The following is a 20,301-nucleotide window of genomic DNA, read 5'->3' as shown; positions in this document are numbered from 1 at the left end:
ACAGCATCTGGAGACCCCTAGTGGCAATCCAGCAACAAAACAATTTCAGCACCAAGAGGGAGCACAAGGAGAAGAACCGTATAGCCAAATGGCACAGAGGCTGAAAAGGAACCTGGGAAGGAGGCCTGTTGCAATATGGACAAAGAATTCCTGTTCTGAGACCTGGGTTTTCAGTGACAAAACCCTTTATATCTATAAACGCGAAATACCACTGGCTGACTCATCAAAAGAACTCAAAAAACCCTGAAGCCACACATGAAATTTGGCACACCTGTTCCTTACGTACACCAGGTGCTCACTAAGAAAGGATTTTTCAAAATATTCCGTTTTACCTGAGTTATTACACATTTATTGTTTTCACTGCTCATCTCAGGCCATCTGGACAAATATTCTAAGGGCAAACCAACCGCTCAGTCCACAGACATGCTGCACGAACATTCTAAGGGTGACAGTTAACCACCACCAGCTTCATGTCCTTCACTAAGGTGAGCCAAATGCACTCTAACATTGCCCTCCACAATGCATGCGAACCTATCCCTTCTGCTGAAACCACTACAGGGAGAAGAGGAATTAAACACAGAAAGCACTTTACACACTGCATTATAAAAAGACAACTACAGGAAGCTGCTGCAAAATATGTGAAAACAAACCCATCCGTCCACAGACAGGCTGTGAGGAAATATGCTGCATGTCACCCCAAAGTTCACAAACAGGCTGCAAAGAAGTATGCTGAATGTCACCCCAACCTTAACAGACAGGCTGTGAAAAAGTACTCCTCCACCCACCCTCACGTTAACAACACCGCTACAGCCAAATACTAACAACATACAATACAAACCACACTATCACCTTGGACTACTAAACATTTGTCGGGTTTTGTATATGGACATCAGATTGATTACTGTGGAGACAAGTTTACTGCTCTCGGCCTCCAATCACCCTGTGCTTGGTGTCATGCTCTGAAGTGGCGGGATGAGTCCCCAGGAATGTGCTGCAGTGGCGGTACAGTCCAGCTTTCTGCCCTTCAGTCCTACCCTGAACCTCTTCACAGCCTTCTCACTCATCAGCATCCAATGACAGAACACTTCCTTTCTGCATCCCGAAAATTCAACGGCTGCTTCCACATGACGTCTTTTGGAACCCACCAGGTGTAAGAGAACAATAACACATTGCATTATAAAAAGACAACTACAGGAAGCTGCTGCAAAATATGTGAAAACAAACCCATCAGTCCACAGACAGGCTGTGAGGAAATATGCTGCATGTCACCCCAAAGTTCACAAACAGGCTGTAAAGAAGTATGTTGAATGTCACCCCGAAACTCATAGAGAGCCTGTGATGAAGTATGCGTAGTGAAGCACGGGTGCCCTGCTAGTTAAGTAATAAACAAGCCAGAAGACCATGAGAAGTCATGAAAAATTATTGAAAATTTCCCTTCTCTCCTAACTCCAACAAAGGATTTTGTAAGCATTTATTTTTCCCTTTAACTCTAGACTTTCTCCAGTTTTATAAGGCCAATGAATATGCTCAGTTACCACTACGCTGATTGGGGGTGTGAGTGTGTGTTATTAAATATTTTTCTGAATGCACTGAGCATGCAGCACCCCAACATCATCTGCATGATGACAGCTTTAGGGGCTTTCATGATAGCACTTGGCCATGATGCTTCTTTTACAGGGAATAGATTGAGGCCAAGAGGTATCACAGGGAAAATAAATTATTTTTTAAATGCCCCCCCCGCCCCTGCAGCCAGCCACTGTTGCCATTGCCCTTTGTTTTCTTTTTCTCTCCATTAACTGATGCTTGATTGCCCCAAGTATTTGTGCTTGTTAGAGCACACTTAATCATCTTCAGGTCATTTTTAGCATGGGTCTTCTCCCCTTTTTGAAATGCATGTCTAGGGAGTCTCTGATTATGAAGAAATCTTATTCATGACAGTGCCTTCATGACAGGCACTAAATAAGTTTGCCAACAGACCTGGAGAAGTTGCCCTGTCTCTTTAATGGCAACTTATTGAATATAGGCCCTGATCTGGATAGCCTAAGCTAGCCCAATCTCATCCGATATCATAAGTTGGTCCTAGTTAGTATGTAGTACTTGGCAAAAAAGAAGAAGTGTAGAATTGGATTACTTTTACCTGGCATGGAGGTAAATAATATCCCATTAAGCCCTTTTTAAAGCTGATAACCATGGGGGTTTCTTGAAAAGCTGCAGAAAAGAGAAAATTTGGACATTCTCCATTTCCAAGAAACTTATTTCTCCTTCCTTCTTTTCTTTTAATTTAGACTAAGCTGCTACTAACTTTCTGTCCCCTCTGGAGTGTTTGTCTTGTTACCACCTATCTTTTGGTTTTTTTTTTAAAAAAAGCTTCTTTCTTTTGGTTAATTTACAGTTACATTTTTCTGCACAGTGGAGGGGTCCCACAAATATGTGGAGAACTGTACCTTGTCTGTGCAGGGCCCTGTGATATGGCTTCCTTAATCCAAAGAAGGGTTTGCTAGTTCACCAGTTATAGTAATGATGATCTACCACCGCAATAGAAAACAAGACAGAAGGCACATACCATACTGGATAATTGTTACTTTTAAGTTTGATTACTACCTCTACATTCACAGGGTCATCAGAAGTTGTAATATACAAGTAAAAGTATATACAGTATCTCTTTGCCTACTGAATGCAACTCTTCTTTACAGCTCATGAAGTCTTTGACTCACTTTCTCATCTTTGACTCACAAAACTTATGCCACATACACAGAAGGTTAAAACTTTAAGGCACTACAAGATTCTTTTGGCCAGCATTTGAAGGCTCATTATGCATATAAAAAAATCTTACAGCACTTACAAGTCTTATAGCACAATCCACACCCCAAGGCAGCCAAGGACAGTGCCACCTTGCTGCCCCAGAGGGCTTTCCAGTGGTGCAGGGAGGCATAAAATACAGAAAAAACCTCCCCGCCACTGAAGAGCCCTCCATAGGGCTCAATGGACTTATGCCACCTGACGATTCAGCCCTCCATCTGGATTGGGCCATTAACAAGTTTAGATACATGCAGGTAAAGAAAGATCAGGTCCAGATGCTTTTGAAGTAGGGTGCAGCATTGTCAGTTGTAAATTAATTGAAGGCAGTGGGCTTACAGAAGTATAACTTTGCTTAGGATTGACCTGTAAATCTGTGGGAGATTCCCCCCGGTCAATTTATCGCATGAAACTCATGTGAAAAATCATGGTTTAAGCAAGAACTCCCCATGGCTTAAGTGCCAAACACAGCTTCATCCCAGTGCTGGCACGCGTCCCCCTCCCAATCACATTTTTTCAGAACCTGCATTGAAGTGCACCTTTTTTTCAATCATGCGCTGAAGTCGGTTCAGTGGGGAGAAACAAGGAACAGACGTGGCTTATTGTTCCCACCCTTCAAACCTTCCAGCCAATCAGAGCGCAGTGGGCTGTGCGCAGAGCGCACGCAGCCTTTTTTTGTGCCACCCTGGGCGTGGCTACAAAGAAACATAAATAGGAAGCTACAGTACAATGATTTGAATAAATTGTTTAAGCGTGGCTACATTCGAACATTAAAATGAGAATAAGAATAACATGAATTTTCAATCAGGGGCAGAGTCATGTTCCCGCTCCAACACAATAGCCAATCAGTGGCGGGAAAATTCTGCCTACGCATCTACATAGTGACATAGCTGTGCGAAAAAAGGTTTTTTAAAAAGTTCCCGCGCTAACACAACAGCCAATCAGGATGAGGAAGAACAGACCCGTCAACCAGATCACATGTTCATGGGGAGTGTTACATAGTTTGAAACCACGATAGACATCGAAGTCTTCACTAGCCACATGCTGCAGTGGGATGGGAGAAACCGTGATGAAAAAGATGCTGTTTCTATTGGAACCAGGATTTATCCAGCTTAATTTCTCGGTGGGGATTCCACCAGAAAGTTTCGAGCTGCCAAAAAGCTCTGTTATTTTTTCTGCAACAAACTCAGTTACTGTTCTAGATGTCTTGGAAAATCTTTTCAAACAAATAATAAATGTGCCATAGTATCCAGAAATTTCTTTTTTTATGTTTTAAATGTAAATATACAAAACAAATATATTCATATTCATACAATTTGTGGGGAACTTACTATCTAAATTTACATTTAAAAATTACATTACTCTATCTTTTCAATTATCTTCATATCTAATAACATATTTTTGTGAAATAAACATTGCCTAAATGTTTCATCTTTAACTTGATTTAGTTTTATCCTTAATTTTCAACTGTATGATTTAAAGATATATCCCATTGTTCTTGAAATTCTGAATTTGTCTATTATGTAAAAAGAGTATTAGTTTTCTCATAACCATATATTCTGTTAATTTACTCAACCATTCATTCAAATCTGGATATTTCTCTGCCTTCCATTTTGCCGCATGTGGTACTCTTGCCGTAGTCACCATGTAGTTGAATAATTAGCTATATATTTTTGGAATATTACTAGGTACAATATTTATGGCCCAACTCAAAGGTGGGGAAGACTTACTGTTTGGATGCAGTGTGGGCTAGCCCTGGCATCTTTGGTCCCCACCAGCATAAGGGGCACCCAACCAGCAGAGGAGGCAAAGATGCTGGAGTACGGCCCCTCCTCAGCTGTGGTGAAATATGAAAATGGTTGCTGCTGTTGAGCTATATTGGCATTCAATTGAAATGCCAGTGCAGAGGGGAGTGGGCTAGGGCATTCCCATGGGTGGAGCGAAATATGGTGCCTTTGGCCTTTTGTGTGGCATAACTCCATTTAGCCCTACAGAGGGCTTTCAGGTAGCTGTTGTTGTTGTTTTAGCTGCTTCCCCCTTCAAGCCCTCTGGAGATGGCGGGGTAGCACAGCAGTGGCATCATTCCCAGCTACATCAGGCTTTGGATTGGGATGTAAGTAGCATATTTTTCAAATTCATCTCAAACTTTTTTGTTATCTTTTGGATTTCATCATGTATCTCTATTTTGTTTTTTTCTTGCTTTCTACATATCTGCCACATATTGCATCTGTGTTCAGACATTTCCCATTATAATCTTTGTTAGCTTTCGCTATATATTTAGGTGTGTTATACTATCTGAAGAACAATGCATTGTTGAAGGCTTTCATGGCCGGAATCACTGGGGTGCTATGTGGTTTCCGGGCTGTATAGCCGTGTTCTAGCAGCATTCTCTCCTGACGTTTCGCCTGCATCTGTGGCTGGCATCTTCAGAGGATCTGAAGATCACTATCAGTTCCTCTGAAGATGCCAGCCACAGATTCAGGCGAAACGTCAAGAGAGAATGCTGCTAGAACACGGCTATACAGCCCGGAAACCACACAGCACCCTATCTGAAGAACATTTTATGCCCTGTTTCCCCGAATATAAGACATCCCCAGAAAATAAGACGTAGTAGAGCTTTTGCTGAAGTGCGAAATATAAGGCATCCCCCAAAAGTAAGACGTAGCAAAGTTTTTGTTTGGAAGCATGCCTGACAAACAGAATACAGAAATATAAGACATCCCCTGAAAATAAGACATAGTGCATCTTTGGGAGCAAAAATTAATATAAGACACTGTCTTATTTTTGGGGAAACATGGTACCAATACTGTTAATATTTGACATTTTGTAAACTTAATTTCTTTAGTCCAAAAATTTTCTTATTGGCTTATATGTATCTTTTCTCCAATATTTTGAAGCCATTTTATCATGAAATCTTTTATTAGCTCTGTTTCAGAATCATATTGCAATAACAATTTATAATGTATTGTCGAAGGCTTTCACAGCTGGATTCAACTAGACCATGGTCACACAGCCCGGAAAGCCCACCACAACTAACATTTTTCCTAATACATGTCTTGAGACTCTAGTGATTAACTGTTGAAACATTGTCTGTCTTCTTAATTGGCTGCCTTCTTTGACTATTTGTTCTTTCAATTTTGATACTATTTGATAGTATAATAACCAAGGAATATTCTTTCCTTCATCTTTCTTTGTCAGGGTTTTATTTTTCTTAGTTTGTCCACCATATTCTCAAAAGTTATATAATAAATTTTCTTCTTTGTGCTATTATCCCAGTAAACATCAACTGGAGCTGTCAGTGGTGAAGTTGTATTCTTCTGCAACCATATTAACAAACCGTCTCTCAAAATATCAACTTCTTAATCTAAAGTTACTTATTCTGTCTTTAATATCAATTGTTTCCAGTTTTAGATTTCTTTGATTTGGATTGATAATCCAGTCTGACACCCAGCCTAGTGCAGCAGCTTGACAGTACAAATTAATGTTTGGTACTGCTAAATATCCTCTTTTTTATCTTGCAATATTTTACATCTTACTGTCGGCTTCTTTCCACTTCATATAAAATTGTTTATTGTTCTCTGCCATTCTTTTAAAGTATTTTCATCAATATAAATTGGAATTTCATCAATATAAATGTCATCGATATAAAATTTGGAATGAAAAAATCTACTCAAGTAATATATTCATTTTAAATGTAGAAATTCTTCCTAGCCAGGAAATGCTTAACTTTTCCTATCTTTGGAGATCTTCCTTGATATTCGTCTGAGTTTTTTGATGATGATTGTCATTTTGCCCTGTTTACATTTATTCCCAAATATTTAGTAACACACTTTGTTACTTTTTTCTATCTCTTTTTCTGCTTTAGTTGCCACTGTTATTTTTCATTTTATTCAATTTATATCCAGAATAAATCCCAAATTTATTTGTTCTGTTTCATATTTCAAAGAGCTATTTGGTTTTAGTTCTGATATAACATCATTGCATAACTTTTCATACTTTTTAACCTTCTTTGATTCCAGAAACTTATATTTTGTCCAGTTTTGTAGCTAGTATTTCCACTGCCAGAAAATAAATAATAAAGAATATTGGTGAAATTGGACATCTTTGTTGCATTATTTTTGCTTCTTCAATTTTTGCCATTAAAATTCATTTATTAACATTCTAGGTTGCTGTTTTGTATAAATACTTTGCATACAATTTAAAAATTCTGTTCCGCCATATATATTTTGTAAGATTTTCATCAGAAATCACCAAAATACACTGTCAAAAGCTTTCTTTGCATCCCAATACATAAATGCCATTTCCCCTCCTTTTCTCTTTGACTATTCAATTGCATTCTCTCCAGAGGTATTTTCTTAAGACAATGCTTACACTGCTGGCTTATCACTTTTGCTGAGTTCTTGATCAATGATTCTTCTTCCTCAGTGCCTTAATTGTTAGGGTTGCCAGGTCCAGAAATACCTGGTGATTTGGGGAGTGGGGCTCAGGGAAGAGAAGGACTTCAGTGGGGTATAATGCTATAGAGTTACCTTCCAAAGAGGCCATTTTCTCCACATGAATTGATCTCCATTGACTGGAGATGAGTTTTAATAGCTGATCGCCAGCCATCATCTCTGGGTTGGCAACCCTATTTATAATGGTTTGAATTGTCATATAGAATGTAGTTGCACTTTTATCTCAGGAACTTTGTGAGTGTATTTTATGATGCTGTAAGTCAGAAAACTTGGGCTCTCAATCAACTACATTATTTTACCTTAAATGTTTGTCCCATAAGCAGACACCATTTTATTTTTTATTATGTGGAACAGTTTAGAAACAAATGCAGATAGTCTGCAGAGAAAATACAATTGGGGGATGCTAAAACCATTGTCAGGATACACTGAAGAGAGCTACTTTTCTTCACAGCCTTGCATTCACCCAATAGAATTTTTGGCTTTTATTTTCCTTTGAATAGATGTTACATCAGAACTGCTTTTGTGACTCCTCTGAAGTGGTTTGCCATATAGCGCTGTTCAAGAAAAACACATTTGCATGGTCCTAGCTAGATTCATTGGCCCAGCCTGGAAAGACCCTTATGATCAGCCCCTTAGGTCTCTTGATGTACCTATGCATCCTTATTTATAACATAAATTTATGTAATTTATAAATTCTTGAAAACTTCATGCTATGGCCAATCCTACTAAGTTACTCAACATTCTAAAATCACAAAACAAGATAACCTGAAGAAGTTAACCATGTGCAGATCCCACTAAAAACATTGGAATGGGATTTTAGTGGCAACTATCTTAAAGCCCATTGATTTCTTTTTACTGAATTGTAGCAAGTAAGTTTAGCTTTACCATTTAATTAAAACAGGTCTCTGAGGAAGCAATCTTAAGCAGGTCTCCTTAGTGCTAAGTCCCATTATATTCAATGGGGCTTGCTCCCAGGAAATCGTTTTGGATTGCAGCGTAGCATGCAATTCAGAATGTGCTACCACACAGCCTGTTTAAAATTATAATTATAGGAAAAGATGTCTATATTTTTATGCAGTTACCTTTAATACATAAATTTTGGAACAATTTTACTACATCAAATTTTGCCTGTAAATCATACCTTCAAGTTTAAACTTTCAATTTTTTTTAAAAAAATGGCTTGCATTTAGTGACACTTGATGGGCAGATTTTCTGTTCTTCATAGAATCCATGAACAAAAACAAAATTTTAAAGAAACCCAGTCTCGAGCATTTTTATGGGATCAGGTAGGAAAAGAATACTGGTGAAAACAAAGAAACAAGAATTTGCCATATAGCCGTATAAGTGGATACTTTAATTCTGGATGGAACTGTAACAGCTACAGATGGGACTGGGACTCTTGTTATTATCCCTGCCTTCTATTTCGCTTTGGCGCCTCAGCCAACTCCCTCACACTGGTTTGAGATGACGCTAATGATCCCGCCCCCTGGTTTAATTTCTACCAAGCACATTTGCCCTATAGTAAGTTCCATTAATTTTTGTGGTGTTTACATTTTTGCTATGTAGGTTTCCGACTGAAGTCCCGCCGCGTAAGAAAGCTCTGCTCGTGGTGAGGATGGTATGTATAGTTATTTTGGTTCCCCCCCCTCCCCACCCGCTTGCTGCCCTGTTGCATCAACTTCCTGTGCAAAGCTCCTGGCTTTGGGATGATGATGATTGTTCTTTCTCACACCCCTTTCCCTCTCTGGTATGTCAGCTTCCTGTGCAAAATCCCGTACGTTAGGCGAAAGATGCTTGTGCGGCTGCTGCTTTGGTGCATTCAACTTCCTGTGCAATGCCCCTCGCGTTAGGGTGATTATTCATACTTCTACTCTTGCCCTTGGTGCATCAACTTCCTGTGCAGAATCTTTTGCAAATGGGGAGTGTGTATGTGTTGGGACAGGGGGGGTGGTAGTAGGTGAGACGGGTTGAACGTTTATCGAGCTACGGTGTGCTTTGGTCGGGGGCGATTGCCCTGGTGCACTGGCTTCCTGTGCAGAAATCCCTTGCACTTGGGGCGGGGTGGAGAGGGGGGCGAGCGACTGAGGATGCTTGGCCGTATTTCTCCTCATTCCTCGGCGTATCAGCTTCCTGCGCAGAACCTCTCGCAATGGGAAAAGGAGAAGATGCTCGCGCCTCTGGTCTCCTATCGCTGCCGCCACTGCCTGCCCTGGTGCATGATCCCTCCCCCGCCACCGCTACCGCTGCTCTACTAGAGTTTGCTGCCCTACTTCACTCTACTTTAGTTTCACTCACTTTACATCCGGGTTTTTTCCCTAGGCAATGGGTGCCGCAGCACAGCCCGTTCCTTAGGCAAAGGGAAATAAATTCGCCGCACCGACACGTCAAGTAGTCCCACAGGAGAAGCCTCGAGGCGCCCCCTCCCCTTCCCGAGGAGGCCGGCCGCCCCTCCTGCCTCATTCACAGGGTGGGGAGCCTGGGCGAGGGGGGGGGGGCGCCTTCCCCTCAGCTTTTGTTCCCTCCCCAGTCTCCTCCTCCTCCTCCTCTCCGCTCCGAAGAGCGGCCGGAGCAGCAGTGTGTGCGAGAGGAGTTGTGTCGGGGCCGCGCAGGAAGCGGATCGGGCGCGCGCGTCTCAGGCAGGCCAGGCATAGCGAAGGGAGGCCGGTGGCGGAGTGATCCAGGCGTGCGGGTGCTGCGGCCGGGCCGGGTGAATGGGATTGAAGAAGAGTTCAGCTTCTCGGCTTGTTTTTGTGTCACAGTTTCTCTCCTCCTGCGCCTCTTCTGCTTCGTTCCTTTCTTCCCGCCCGTCCCCTCCTCCCGCTGCAGGAGGAGACCCCCAGGGACGGGGGAAGGAAAAGGACCCCTCAGAGGAGAGAGAGAAGAGGAAAGGAGGTGGAGGAGGAGGAGGAGGAGGAAAAGGGAGCCACCAACCAACCATCTTCCACTCCCAGCTTAGATTAAAGAAAGTGAGAGGAGGAGGAGGAGAGAGGAGCCAAGAAGAGGGGGACAGGGAGGCCCAGAGGAGCAGCTGCACCACCTTCTCCCTATGAAGAGGAGTCCTTCCCCCTCAAAGAGAGGTCCTGCCAGGGGGACCCCAGCCAGACATCAGCAGCAACATCACCACCACCAGCAGGGTGTAGTATCCCACCTTTTGGATTCTCTCCTCCTCCTCCCTGTTTTCTCTTTCTGTTCTCTCTTTTCTCTCCCCCCCCCCCCGTTTTGAGTAGGGTTAGCCCGCCCCTCTCCCGTTCTGTCTCAGGGAGTTTATTGGGGAAGATCTTTTTAAAAGGATGGATGGGGGGAGGTGCAGTTCACCATGTCAGACTCCTGAGCCAACTTGGAGATAAGGAGCAACAACTTCGGTTTAATTCTCCCCACCCTGATCGATATGGCCCAGGGATGCGGGGAAGGGGCATGTTCTTTCTCTGTCACCTGTAAGGATTGAAGTAAGTTTCTAAGAGGAGGAGGAGGGAGTGGTACAACGGGAGGGGGTAAGTGACACATTGGCTGGGGGGGGGGGAGCAGAGATGACACATTTGAAGAGGGGTGGAGAGAAAGATTTCTCCGAACCCTTCTGGTTTTTCCTCTAGATTGTTTTTTTCCAGGCCATTTTCCCCCCTGTTGGGTTGGTTTTTCTCCTGTAATGCTGCCGGGGAAGTTTTATTATCTTGGAAATGATGCTGCTTTGATGATTGAGGATTCGTAGTAAAGCTGCTGCGGCGGCGGTTTTTTTTCTCCCTCCCCCTTCTTCCCTTTGCCTTTAATTTGTCTTGGTGGCCCGAGTAGTGCTGGGAAAAATTCCGTTTCTTCAGCAACTTGTTATTCTGAAGTCTCTGTTGCCCCTCTCTCACGGTGGGGCAGCCCTTTCTGCATAGATCTAAAGCTCGGAGCAAGGACACCTTTGGGATTTCACACTCCTACTCTGGCACATGTTTGCAGTGACTGGAGATGCATCCCCCTCCAATTTCTGTGTGTGCTATGTAGGAGGAGTGGGATTGTATGTGGGATGCCATTTAGTGTAGACCCGTTGTGCATGCGGATCTTGTTACTTTTCTCTCTGTTTGCTTCTTTGTTATTCTGAGCCTTGCTACAGATGGAATTCTTTTTTCTCCTTGACCACGTTTGCAGTATGGTTGATGCTTTCAGGGCTGTACTGTTAGACTTTTTATTGTTGTGAATTGGATCTGCACAATTCATTGAGCTGGTGCAGAATGTGGTTTTGTGCTGGTTGGGATGCCAATATATATTTACAGGGAGTGCTTTTTAAAGATTGGAGTGGGGAAAGGTAGCAAGTTCATTGTTTTGATGTGTGAGAATTCCATTATATTGAAGTTGCATTCTGTAATAAGCTTGGTTTTGTATGTTAAATTCGGCTACTCAGACTTACTTAGGAACAAGTCTTAATTGAACTCTCCATTAAACAGGGGGCTATGTTTTTCCACGTTATATATTGTATGTGACGAACTTCACCTCTATGTGATTTGTAAACTTATTTTTAAAGTTATATTTTTCATTGCCTGTATTGAGGCCCATGTACTTGACAGTGTATTTGCTTTATTTACTGAGTTCTTCCAATATGTTTCAAATAGGGGTATAACTCATCAAAGTTATGGATAATAGGTCTCTAATTGAGTTTTGAAATGGTAGCATTAATAAAACTTTATGCACTGATTAATATTGGGCTCACAACGAAGTACACTTGATTGTGTCAATCGCAGCAAGACTTGTGTTTGAGGAGGAGCTGTTCATCACTACATAATAGAAAACCTTGACAAAAAATTACAGGGCAGGAACTGTGAAAAAAAGGATTGCTAACCCTCTCCTCTTAGTATATTAAAATCTTTATTAACAACATGTCATAGACCAAGACTTTTAACAGAGTCTGGAACATGTTTACCTTGAAGTCAGTTCCACTGACTTCAATAAGGTTTCTATACTCTGTCTCACTGAAAGAAAAACCAAAATTGAAACTTCATTTGCCACATGCTGAACCATCTTTGTTTTAGAATTATCCACTTGGGTCCTAGTGCCTGCCTGTAGGTAGGCACTAGGACCCAAACGGAGCATTCTAAAACAAAGACAGTCCAGCATGTGGTGAATGAAGTTACCGTTTTGTTTTTTTCTTTTGGTGAGACAGAATATAATACTGTTTAGGGTTACAGTCTTGGATGAAAATAAACTACTCGAAGTTAAAGGTTTTACAGTAGGAATTGAATATTAGGGACTCCAGTTTGTTAAATAAAACATTTCAGCAAGCAAATGTATCATTTGTTTTGCAGTGCTTAGATGTTTAGTTTCACTTTGTGGGCAAAGTGTAGCTTTCACCAAAATCTAACAGTGTTTAGTTTCCTGCAGAACCAGAGAATGATTAAGTTTACATTGTACCACATGCAAAGTAAAGTGAAGAAATGAAGTTGAATGTTTCATTTGTATATAACTTATTTGGGGTGGGGGAAACTGAAGGTCAGCATTATAAACCACTTAATGATCTGATTGAAAATTTGAAGTTACTTTAGGCAACCCTGCTGATCCTGAACCTTGACAATAATACGCTAGCACATTCTGTTTAACATACTATTAAACATTTCTCTAGTTTAGGTTTAATGGCTTAAAAAACTGTCAACTTCCTATTTGAATTTTCTTATTTATACTGTTATTTAATAGGTTCTATTAAAAAAAGGAAAATCACCATTATTGTGTTTCCTGATGAACAGGTTCTTAGAATGAACAATGTAGAGCTCTAGGTTTTTGTAGTGCCTAGTACACTGAGTTTTCTGGGATTGACCCCATTGATTAAGTTTCAGTAGGGTTGTGGGTAGAACTCAAGTAATACTTCATGGCAATGGAGTCACTTGAACATCTAAAATAAATACATTATACTTAAATGTCTTATCTCAGTACTAGATTTTACTAACTTATCTACAGTTTTTTAAAATTAAAAACTTTGATGTTTAAGATTCAATTTTGTTCCCCAGCAGTAAGTGCATTAGCTATTTGGAGTGAGAAACATATTTCTGTTGTACTTTGAGTAACTGGTCATTTTTAAAAAATGTAGTTCTGTTCTTGGTGGTTGGTATAGTAACTTCTGTAAATTTAAGTAACTGGTTAATGGAGTGTTTATGGAGAAATAAGGGACAAAGTCCACTCTTATGCTGTTTGGCATGTGTACCAGATGTTGGGAGACTTGTTTTAGTAAATGAGCATCATCAGCTGGAGGTGTAGTGCATCTCACTACTTACATTCTCTGGTTTACAATCTGAGTATCAACAAATGGTAAGCTTTCTTACATGACAGGCTCTTTATTATCTTATTTAAACTGCATTCTATCAGTAAGATTAAGTGTGCCTGGAGGAATGCTTTTACATCATAAGGGCAAATATTAGTGGTAGTGCTGAGACATATTTTTTAAATTATTTTGGAAAGAATGATCAAATGAAGGGGCTGGCATTGATCTGTTTTTCTGTTCAAGTGTGTCACTTGCCCCCTTTTTAAGCGATTATAACAAATACATATACTGTTTCAAGTTTGATAGTACTGTTAAGATTCCTAATGATGTTAGGCACTAGGCCCCCCCCCCCCCCCCGCATTCTACTGCAAAGAAGGTCCAGGAAATGGCAGATAAATATACAAATTTACTGTCATCTTTTTTATGGAAAGGAGGATAGCAGTTAACGTACTCCAACTTGGATTGAATTTTCCATATAATTCAAAGTTTTTGAAGTAAAGTAGTTGGGTGCTGAACAATAAGGATGCCTTGTCGAAGGCTTTCACGGCCGGAATCACTGGGGTGCTGTGTGGTTTCCGAGCTAGAACACGGCCATACAGCCCGGAAACCACACAGCACCCCAATAAGGATGCCAACGGCCTGGAGAAATAAGTTCTATCCCTGTAATAGATATCTAATAGGATATTATTTACCAAGTAATATTGTCGATCTGTACGTTGTGTAATACTTCAGCTGCTGATTTCTCCCTCAATAAACCTCTGTTGCAAGAACAGGATGCTTTTCTCCAGGCTTGTTGGCAACCCCATTTTATACTTAATTTAATCATATTCTAACTCAATTTGATTTCAGTGGGAGAGATGTGAGTACATGCTGAACTTGCCCGTTTAAATAAGTGGAACCTTAATAAAGAGATTATTTTTTTCTTGTGTTGAATATATACTTTAAAAGTACTGCAGAATTTAAAGAGCAATCTTATGCATGTTTGCTTGAACATAAGGTTTGGTTCCAGCAAACTATATACTGAACTTCCACTACAGTCTTTATGGATTCATGTGTCTTAAACTGGAGGAACTCTGCCTAATATTATACTTTGTCACACTTAGGTTATGTGTATCAATACAAAGTTGCACTGTTGTATTGTTTCAATTTAGTGTGCAATGGAAAACAGCTGTAGTAACAACTATCTACTTGAAATTGTTGTACTCCCTGCCATGAAAACAAGAATGGAACTGGAATTTCTTGATGAATCTAAATTTTTAGGGATGCTTCATTGTACAATTCTAGGGGAAAACTAGAATTAATTTGAGGAGAATTAAAGTTAATATTTGGAAAACTCTGAAAACTCCTAAATTAAAATAAAGCTAGATTCTACAATTGTGCACAATTGTTAGTGTACACCAATTGAGAAAACTGTTCTTTGACAACTATTTATTGAGAAGAATTTTGTTGACAGTTTTTAAAATATAGATGCCATTTTAAAATTTTATCCCCTTCAGTATCTCCCTCTATTGTTGCCTTCTGTCAGTGCTTAAATACTTTTTTGTTTCGTATTCCCTTACTAACTCTTATTAGCCCACCTTTCTATCTGTGTCATGTGTTCATTTTAATTACATTTAAAAAAATAATATTTGAAAATGTTCATAGTCTTGGGGGTCCTGTGCTAGATGGAAAGGCAGCATAGAAATGGTTAAAATAAATATTAAAAAATAGAAAGCAATTGAACTTCAACCGTGTACATGGTTTTACACATTTTTGTGGAGCAGAACACTTAACATGCTTGAACATGAAGTACCAAACTTCATAACACTACTTTGAAAATAAGGTGGCAGTTGCTTTACATAAATCTTGTACAACAGATCTGATCCCTTTTTCTTGATGGGGCTTATTGTGCCTTGGCCAGGTACATTTTTTTCCACTGTGTGCAGTACAGAATAGTAATAGATGATGGATTTGCACTTTTATTTGCAATACTACATATATATTATAAAAGGAGCAAGAGTGGTTGTGCAAAACCTGTTTTGTGTGTACGTGATGTGAATGTGATGACTTCGGTTTTGTGGTGAGTAGTATCTACGTTTATGTGGCTAAAGTTTTAGCTGAGAACTTGAGATAGTATGCTTTGATTCAGAAGTACATGTTGGGATATGGTTGTGTGTATTGGTTGCAAGTAATGGATGTTGCTATCTTTTTCCTATCAGGTGAATATATTTAAGTAAAGCATGTAGGCCATGCATATAGTTGCTATGGTTGCTAGTTTATTGGTTCATGGAACGGGTAGTTTTGGAAATATGAATCAGAAACAGAATAAGTTGGTACACATTCGAAAGGTGTTTCTTCAAGGTATTTAAGGCCACTTTGGTATGGAATGAGACAAGATGGTTCTTTTGAGGAAGAGATAAGTACAACCATGGATCAAACTGAAGAAACTTCAAGCTCTTATGGCACAGCTTTGTCTGTTCAAGTGTCTTAGGCATCTAAAATAAAGCCATATGGCAATTCCAGGGGTAGAAAGTTGAATTAGAGGTTCTGTTTAATAACTCATTGTCTATTATTGACATCTACATTCTGATCCAGGCCTGCTGCATTATCCAAACTTTGCATCCGTCTCATGTTTAAATGAAAGCTGAGACTCTAGTTTAAGATGTTTGTGCCTGCTTTTCTGAGAAAAGGTACCTGACATATGGAATACAGTTAGTTTATTTTTGTTGTTGTTTTCAGCTATTCAAACACTGTTATCAACAGTATTATCAAAGTCAAGGTTCAATGTTACATTTTTTTCAGCAATATTGAAATACAGTTGGCACTGTTCCATTAGAAGTAGAGTTTGGATTTGTAACCCCCACCCCCCAGGTCTCTCCTGTAAGGAGACTCCAAGGGGCTTACAAATTCCTTTCCCTTCCTCTCTCCACAACAGACACCTTGTGAGGTAGGTGAGGCAGGTGAGGTAGGTGAGGCCCAAGGTCACTCAGCAGGCTTCATGTGGAGGAGTGGGGGTTGACTGGCTGGTTCTGAGAAGGTTTGTGTGAGAAACACTTACTGGGATGTTGTGTGGAGGAAAGTTTTTGAGTGGGGTGCTATAGAATATGAGAGAAATCTGTGTTCAGTGTTAAGTGGCAAGAGAGGAAAGTAATCCTTTATGGCTGGGCGTATTTAAGGAACTTTAAAGAAACAAGAAGTGGATCTCTATCTGAAACAATTATCCACATTACATTATATAGAAACTGTTACACTGTTATACTTTTTAATAAACTCTGTGTTTCAGAGAAAACAACTTTTATCCAGAACAAGTGATCCATTTTGCCTGGAAGCCACCCCCACATGCTGGCTGTTCTATCACTCAACTAAACAAAAGTAATTCATCCTGTTGGTTTTTTTAGGTCCAAGTAAGAATTCTAAGTCTAGAGTCTTTGGCAGCAGTAAAAATAAGTAGGGAATGCTAAGGAAGGTAGCATAATGCATGTCACCTAAGAACACTGTAGAAATGTGCTTTTACGGAGGTTACATATAAGGAGGAAGCTGAGAAAAAGAGCAAAAATATTACTCTTCCCAAATCCAAATTTCGTGCTTCCTGCTTGTCATTCTTCAGTGATTAAAAGCTTAGTTATGGCAAGTGTTTACTATGAAATTTATGTCTGCCTTTTTCTTGCTTTAAATAGCTGTACTCTCCATGAATTTGGAATAGACCTTTAAAATATCTGTTGATGAAACAAGAAAACAATGTGGAAATATTAAATGCGCAAGTGTTAAAATGGAGGACTAAAGAGGATGGCTCCTAATATGTTGAAGCTTAACACTTTAATTGCACTTTTTGAACTTTGTTGGTAGGCCTAGGAAAAAGCTCTGACGCATAAGCCATGGTGGGTATCTGTTGTTTTGTGTTGGCTGCATACAGAACACAAACTGTCAGTACTTGAAGAGAAGGAGCACTAGCAGAAAAGCATTGATTTCTTTTTTTCCTCTTCACCTCCTGCTATGTATCCAAGTATTGTTAACCTCGTGCTACTCTATAGCACTGTAGTTGCATGCAAAATAATAGTTGATCTCCTCAGTCAATTAGCAATCCAAGTCTAGTACCTTTTAAACCCAAACTTCTGAGTAATTGTAATAATTTTTTCTCTCTGATAAACTGACTTATAGTAGCCATGGCAACAGCTGTCTTGGCTTTTATGGACAGTACTGTTGCTGCATCTGCAGGCTTCATCAATACTTCTGCTGCCTACAGAGGGAAGTGCAGTAGAATGTCTTTCTGATAGTTTTAACAGTATTGCACTGTGTGCCTTTATATCCCAAAACTTTATGGAACCTTGTTTTCTTTTTTCTCTTTTACCAAATGGTTTTATAAGTACTGACATTGCCACTATCACAGAATGCTGAGACAACTGTCATGCTTTCCAATATAGATTCTTCATTAGCCATGAAAGGGTTATGTAAAATTGTTGGCATTATGTAGCAAACATATTACTTCCTTTGGTGAAAACAGTAAAATGACTAGCCAAGGGGAACATCCCTTTCATCTGATGAACTGGAATTCAGCTAACACTTCTAGAACTTTCAGTTATGCTATGTGCCTTTTTTGTTACCCAAAACCCAGATTCCCAACTGTTACTGATGATGGCATTATCAGGCGAAAGGTCGCATGGTTCTCTCAGAATGATGGCTGGATACTATAGCAACCTAGACAAGACTGCGCTGAGATAATTACAATTAATATAAATTAAGAAACTTCTTCCAAGTTGGATTGTCTGTTAATGGTGGAGGCAACTTGTTCTGCATCACGAGCCATAGTGAATTTGCTCTTGAATGGGAGAACTCCTTGTAATGTGTAGCTTCATCAGCAAGTTGGCAACCATTTTGTATCATTGATATGAAAATGGTTTATGGTAAACAGTAGCTGGTATATTTGTGACAGTTCTTATATATTTTGAAAAATCCAAGTCCACTTTTCTTATATAAAACATGGAACGGTGAAATTAGAGAAGCAATATGTTGGTGCTTTTCTTAACTACCTTTTGATTTTTTTTTCCTTTAGTAGGGATGGCTGTTGAGATTAGTTTGAAGAAAAATTGTTATACATGATGCTACAAGCTTCTTAAAAATGAAACTGAAGTTTCAAAGCTGTGGATTCTGTCAGTTTGCAGAAATTAACATGAAAATATCCTGTCTAACATAACTAATAAGGTTAACAAGAATTTTGAAGTTTAAAAATACAGTAGCAGTTGTCTATTGATAACACCCTACTCTAGGGGTACACATTTTTTGTGTATTCTATTCGCTTTGGAGTCAGTAGAAGTTATTTTTTCTGTTTGTTATACTTAGGAAGGTTTAGGTAACACAGATGAATGATCATTGAATTTTACTTGCTTGGTTAACAATAGGAAAAAGTTGGGGAAAGATACTTACCTGCCTAGATTTGTTTGTTTGTTTTACATTTATTAGCCACTCTCCCCTGAAGAGCTCAGGGCGGTGCACAACAATATATATACTATAGCATTAAAACCAAAAACTTTTCATTATAAAACCATGTCCCAGAAATTTTTAAAACTCAGATGGCGATAAAATCCCTCTCTTCCCCCCTCCCCACAAGCCCACCGGAGGCCGGGGTAATGGAAGCATATTTCAACCCAGCTGGCCAAGTGCCTGGCGGAATAGGTCCGTTTTGCAGGCCCTGCGGAAACTCGACAAGTCCCGCAGGGCCCTAGTCTCCCTAGGGCAGTGGGGGTGAACCTATGGCACTCCAGATGTTCATGGCCAATTGGCTATGCTGGCAGGGGCTGGTGGGAATTGTAGTCCATGAACATCTGGAGTGCCATAGGTTCACCACCACTGCTCTAGGGAGCCTGTTCCACCGTAAAGGTCCTGGCTTGAGTAGAGGCCAGCTGGATGTGTTTCGGGCCAGGGATCTGGAGTAGGTACTCCTCCGAGGATTGGAGGGTCCTAGCGGGGCGATAAGGGGAGACGCGGTCCCTCAAGTATACATGCCCAAGACCGCTTATAGCCTTAAAAGTTAGAACCCAAACTTTGAACATGACCTGGAACTCGATAGGCAGCCAATGGAGATGGTACAGGACCGGAGTAATATATGGCAACTTCAAAATAGTTTTCAAGCCTTAGTGGTTTGTTTGGTTTATATGTTGTTGATAGACGAGTGATAGACAAGTAAAATTGATATGGAAGTAGACACTGTTTCTGGAGTCTTGACTTGAAAGTATGATCCATTGTGGCTACAAGTCATACTCTTCACTTAATATAAACAGCTGGCTTAGATAGAAGTGAACAACTGGGGGAAGGTTTGAAGCGTGGTGTCCTAATGGGCTAAAATGTATAGCAGTCTGAGAATAAAGTAAATTGACTGTATTGTTAAAATAGATGTAGCTACAAAGGTCTGAGCAAACTGCTTAAAGAGCTATCAGCTAGGCTGTTTAAAAATTCTTACAGCATATTAAATGCAAAATTTCCTCATATTTAAGCTCAGGGGAATAGCCAGTTGAAAGCAATTACATATAGAACTTATCACTAATTGCTATAACCTGTTTTATTTTCTCAGGATATTATAAATTTAGTGATGTTTTTATGTGTTTAAGTAATCCATGTTATTGGCGGTGAACATAGTACACACTGCTCAACTAGAAATGTAAAAATTTCTGAAGATTTCTGAAGTAATCCGGGGAAAATGGAATTTTTGAGAAGCTGAAAGGCAGATAATATTTAACTATCAAATATTACTGCTGTAACAAAATATATCACTTAATTTACCATAACATTATACTACTGGGTAATTTATAGTATTTAAAATATATCAGTCTTTCTATTTTCTGCATGCAAAAT

At 39.9% G+C, this 20,301-nt stretch overlaps 1 protein-coding gene across 9 annotated transcripts in view; it reads left to right on the top strand.

The window, feature by feature from the left end:
• The first annotated feature begins 8,733 nt into the window (after positions 1-8,733).
• Positions 8,734-20,301, top strand: part of PHF21A (PHD finger protein 21A) — a 194,807-nt gene continuing 183,239 nt past the window's right edge. The window contains exon 1 of one of the 9 annotated variants that reach the window (XM_048483804.1): positions 8,734-8,771. The gene's annotated coding sequence lies outside the window, so the exon portion shown is untranslated. Of the gene's footprint in view, positions 8,869-9,800; positions 10,385-10,513; positions 10,697-20,301 lie in introns of those variants that run through there. The other 8 variants (XM_048483803.1, XM_048483808.1, XM_048483809.1 and 5 more) reach the window with 8 other exon arrangements.

This window comes from Sphaerodactylus townsendi, linkage group LG02 (genome assembly GCF_021028975.2).
Source record: "Sphaerodactylus townsendi isolate TG3544 linkage group LG02, MPM_Stown_v2.3, whole genome shotgun sequence".
Lineage (NCBI taxonomy): Eukaryota > Metazoa > Chordata > Lepidosauria > Squamata > Sphaerodactylidae > Sphaerodactylus > Sphaerodactylus townsendi.
The sequence above is the reverse complement of the archived record's forward strand: the minus strand, read 5'-3'. Positions and strand labels throughout refer to the sequence as shown.